Source organism: Coregonus lavaretus (genome assembly GCF_964263955.1).
Source record: "Coregonus lavaretus genome assembly, chromosome: 28".
Classification (NCBI taxonomy): domain Eukaryota; kingdom Metazoa; phylum Chordata; class Actinopteri; order Salmoniformes; family Salmonidae; genus Coregonus; species Coregonus lavaretus.
In genome coordinates, this window is record NC_140015.1 from 17,705,223 (window position 1) to 17,711,243 (window position 6,021).

Consider the following 6,021-nt stretch of genomic DNA (forward strand, 5'->3'; position numbering starts at 1 on the left):
CGCTGTGCTGCTGGTTGCTGCTCCTGAACTGATTCCTACCTGGTTTAACCCTTTCTTTTATACCTGACCAAACCTAAAGAATTCCTAGCTCCATTGTTCAAACCCCTGACCCAGCAACATGCTATAGAAGCCTACAGAGGCCACTGAGGTTACATCCACATTTCCAGTGACTGGATCCCTCACTGTCTTTATAAAAGCAGTTTCTCAATTGTCTGTTTCTCAAACAAAGTAATATAAAGCCTTTTGAGAGTTTACAACAGCTGGTAACAGCCTTGAAATAGAATGTTCTCCATACAGTACATCGCACAATACCTTCCTAAGTTTTGTGATCTTATTTGAAACATACATTTTACTAAATATTGGTAATGCATGGCTCAATGTTATATTGTAAGCTCATTTGATTTAAGACATTTGGCAGAAATCACACATATTGAATAAAGAGTGAAAAGCTATTAGGTTAAACTATGTATTATTACTCATCTTTTGTTCAGTGTGCTGACTGTTCTTAAACCTCAGTGGACTTCACATAGACTGACATTCCTAACCAGCGAATACATCATCAAAAGTGAGTTGTTACTTAACTAACTTTTGTGGTTCATAACATGATACTACAGAAATTGTTACAAAACTTTTAATTGTATAGAAAAAATATTTCAAATACATCAATAATCCATCAATTTGTTAATTCCTCTTGAGTTACAAAAATAACAAATAATAGTTAACACTTATTTTAAAGAACCCTTTATAAAGAGTTTATAAAGGGTCTGTAAATAGTTAATAAGGGTTCATAATACTTTATAGACTGTTATAATACTTTATAGACTTTATTGTAAAGTAGTTAATTCACTCACATTTAACTTAAGTGACAATTCTAAGTCCACCTTTTTTACTCCCTGCCCACAAAAGTCCATATTAGGATAGTTTTTACAATATTGAGGTTATGAAAACATAATATTTCCCCCTGATTTACAGCGAACAATGTGATGAAACAGTCTGGGCTCATTTAGGCAAAGCAATCATACTCGCACACACACACACACACACACACACACACACACACACACACACACACACACACACAGTCTTGTGCAGCTAACCTTGTGGGGACATACAATTCAGTCCCATTCAAAATCCTATTTTGCCTTACCCCTAACCTCAAACCTAACACTAGCCCTAGCCCTTACCCTAACCCTAACCCTAACCCTAACCCTAACCTTAACCCAAAAACCTTAACCCTAACCCTAAACCTAACCCTAGCTCCTAACCCTAACCCTAAACCTAATTCTAACCCTAACCCTAAGCCCCCTAGAAATAGCATTTGACCTTGTGGGGACCAACAAAATGTCCCCAGCTGTTCTGGACTTCTGGTCCCCACAAGTATAGTTAAACATACACACACACACACACACACACACACACACACACACACACACACACACACACACACACACACACACACACATCTCTCTACTAATCCATCTCTCTATTAATCACTCCCTTCTTAGATATCCCACACACACATTCTGATGATAGAGAAAAGCATGCTAGAAGGGCTATCTGCCATTGCCTGCATCTTTCACATATTCTCTGTGGAGGCTTTTTATAGGCTGGAAATGTTCTGCTTTGCATCAAGTACCACCTATTTTTAACAGCGCACATTCCGAAGATACTTTGGAGCACCAGGCGCGTTGCATTGTACCACGGAGACTGGGTTACCAGCTGGGAAGGTTCTTATGTAAAGACACCCGGTGCTAGGCACCGATCCAGGCAGAGATATAATATGTAGATAGATATTTAGAGGTGTGGTGTGGAGCTAAATTTAGGGCCTATTGTTTTGTTATGCCAGGTCAGGTCATCACTCTGCTGTGTTGATAGAGGCCACATGCAGTCCTTCTTCCTCTTAAGAGGCAGTTGGTTCACAACTAAATCAATTACCTGCTCGCCGGCCAAAAGCAACATTCTTCCCCAGTAAGGTAATCGTTGTTTATTTTTTGTTTTCTTTAGTTTTATGATCTCCCTACACAATGCACAATCAAAAAATAGCTCCATCCATGATTTTCCCTCTCAAATAGAACCCCATATTTGGATGTGGAGCTTGATGTCCAGATAGGCTTTTACAAGAGTATTTTCATGTACCTGACTGACTCACAGACAGTAGGTTGAATTTGGTGGAGGTTTTCGGCACCTGTTCCTCTTCATGCCAGTGGAGGCCAGCAAAGGGTCACCACTTCTCTCCTCCTGTCCTGATATAGTGATGACAATTGTCCTCTTACCTTCCTACCACTGACTGTAGTCAAAACTTAGACAAGACTTCAATGGTAAATGTACTGTTCCACCAAACAATCAGTGGTTTGAACCTGTCTAATAGATTCATATACACAGACACTACATCGGTGTGTAGAGGGAAAACACCAAGCATTCAGAAAGGACAGCCCTGTAGATAATTCACTATTCTCAGTGTTGATCCAAAAATAAACCCAAATCCACCTGGCTGCTGTCCTGACATTTGCACAGTAATCATTATCAGTGTGAAGTCAGCCGTGCCAATGGAGACTGGGTGGTACCTAGAAAGGGTGTCACAATTACCACACCCTCACTTGTGTGTGTTGGCATCTCGCCCTTCAATGAGACAGACGCCCACATCCTGCCCCCCTCCAGGACCCTCTTCCACTGAAGCTAATGGTCCCCGTCGTCTGTACCATCAACCTCCACATGCGGGTCACCATGGCAACAGGGTAGTGGCATGCGATAGCCCACTGTCACAGGGGAATTCCTCCTTTTAACGGTTCGCTTGCCAGAGACGCAAGTCAGCTCCACGGGGGGGCTCGCCTTAGCCCCAGTCCCTAGCAACCGGTTGCTATGCTGCCCCATTGCCATGCGGAGAGTGCCGTGTTTTTTAAACAGTTGGTGGTGATGATCACCTCTCCAACACACAGAATCACACACACACTGAGCACACACACCGTCACTATTGCATACCATTCAGAGAGAATGCCATGTCAAAGACACCTTGCCCCTCTTTATTCAAAAGTTACACTGATCAAGTTGAGAAGACACAGTATGACCTCACCTGACACTCTTCAAATGAAACCATTTTTGCTTGCTTTATTGGACGATTTGGGGAGAAATCTAACCTCCTCTCCACTCACACTGTGAAATGGCACAAGGTTGTCATGATGAAAACCGTAGTAAATAAATCATATAGTGGTAAATAAATCCTATAGTCAATAACTGCATTCACAATGACCTTCACAACATCAAAGTCACATGCATACACAGGCTACATAGTGCATACCATACCAATGAAGATGAAGAGAATGACAATATTTAAAAAAATAACAAGACAGTTCCTGCTGAAGAGAGATAATTTAGCAGTTATACCCATTTCAATCAAAACTTATGATTTGACTCTGATGGCTGGCCCAAATTCCTCCAAAACAGATATACCAGAGTGGGATAAAACGATTAGCAGGATCAATTGGCATGTGCTCGGTCTCTAATGGTGCTTAGCTGTCATGGACCAATAGGAAGGATGCTGCCTGGAGCTCAAAATAAGCCTTCCTTCTCCAGCACCCACAAAGGGGGGCTCCTCCAATGGCATCTCAACCACTCCTGAGGTTGGTTCTTCCAAGGAAGAAAGAGAATGCTAACAGGATAAGCAACATCCGAAACTGTTTTATAACCCACTCAGTTCAACATGTAGGGTAATCTTGTCAAGAAGAGTCAACCTGATTGGCCTCTCGCGCAATACACCTGGGAAAGAATCTCTTTGCATGCCTGATCCATCCCTGGCAATCTTCTGCAGAGAAATCCAGGCGTCCTGCATTCATTGCATCCAAGAGTGACATTTGATCATGTGGATGGTGGTCATAAACTTTCCACCTCCATGAGGAAAATAATTATTCTATGGGGTTGAGGAAGGGCGAGTAAGGGGGGAGGAAAAGTGACACCATCCCGGGATGGGCTGCAAACCACTCTGTGACTGCATGGGAGTGGTAAAATGCCACATTGTCCCATACAATCACCCAGGTTTCCATTATTCTTCTGACTTGCCCTCTATCTTCACCTGGCAAAAGCCTTCCATAGAGGTCATGATTGAATGAAATGAGGCACTCTGTGTTGTATGGCTCAATTAGTGGTTTATGTATAATATGCCATTAAGCAGACGCTTTTATCCAAAGCGACTTACAGTCATGTGTGCATACATTTCTACGTATGGGTGGTCCCGGGGATCGAACCCACTACCCTGGCATTACAAGCGCCATGCTCTACCAATTGAGCTACAGAGGACCACAGCAATCCTTCAGAGGATATTGCGGCACACATTGTGATGTTGGCACCCCTCTGGCCCGGGACATTCACTGTTGCTCTTTTCCCAATCACATTCCTTCCACATCGGTGTGTTTTGGCCATGTTAAAACCAGCTTCATCCACAAAGACAAACATGTGGTGTGTTGGCCATGCTTCATGCTGATATGATGCTTTGTCAAGACTCTAGCAATGGTTGCCGTGCTTACACTTTCAACATTTTGAAATGTATTATTGTCTGACAACACTCTCTCTTGAATTTCTCTGAGTTTTATGGCATTGTTGCTAATGACCATGTCAACAATTACAGCTTCCTGCTGAGCAGAGAAGGTCCTACCTCTCCCCCCTCCATTTGGTAACCGTTGGGTCCTAAAACAGAAATAAAATGACATACAAGTGGTTCGGAGAGCTTTTGGTCGATTTACTACTCCACAGTAATATTCAGTACAGTTAGATCCCCATGCAGAATGCATATCTTACCTGTTAGTTTGGTGGAAGGTTCTTATAACAGATGACACAGTTGAGCATTGCAAATTTGGCTGCACTCTGAGACCAGCATCTCTCATTGATAGATCATGATTGACAACATGATCAATGATTGTAGCCCTAATCTCATCTGACACTACAACTCTGGGTCTTCCCCTCAGTCGTCTTCCACCACGGATACGTAATCCTCTGCCTCTCCCGGCAACTCTTTCACATCTGTAAGCCACTACACGATCTTTGGCTGGGTCCATGTTTATGTAAAATATATTCCAAAGATATCCCCTTTTGTAGAGATGGTAATGACATAAAAATAGAAAACACCTGGGTAGGTCTTCAGTTACGTATTGTAGAATGAAAATCAGCTGTGAATAATTAAGAGTTATTATTATTATTTTATTTTGCTTTTACTGTAGCAATGTAAAACATTGCAGTCTAATTCAATTTTCAGTAGCTTTTGAACTTGAGTTTAACTGTTTTGATAAGGGTATCTTAACATTTGTAAAATGGTCTGTAGATAAATAGAGTTTTGTTGGTAAATGTGTTTTTGTGAGACAAGTATTTATGTAATTTGAAAGATGGTGTCATTGAATGCATTTTGTGTCAAAGCAATGACAAATGATCCACAGGTTGCCACATAGAGTGTTGTTGTGATAACTGTATTTAGAGTTTTGCACATGTATGCGCAGTATTGAACAATGCTTGTTAGCTTAGCAATCGAAAAAAACTGTAAATCCCCTAACTAGATATTGGCATCAGATCAATAGTTTATGGGAATGTTTATATCAGTTTAAAGATTTATTTTCATAGTGTCACGATCGTTTACGAACAAGAAGGACCAAGGCGCAGCGTGATATGCATTCATATTTATTAACGACTAAACACACGACAAAACAACAAACGAAACGTGAGGTCCAAGGTAGCATACAAACAACATACCTTACACGGAACAAGATCCCACAACTAACAGGTGTTAAAAGGCTGCCTAAGTATGATCCCCAATCAGAGACAACGAGCTACAGCTGCCTCTGATTGGGAACCACCCCGGCCAACATAGATCTAAACGATCTAGAAACTAAACATAGAAAACACAACATCGAAACTACACACCCTGGCTCAACATTTAAGAGTCCCCAGAGCCAGGGCGTGACACATAGCCCTCAAATCTGACATAGAATGATAGAAACATGACAGATGATGTTAGACACATGACAAATCATTGACAAGTAA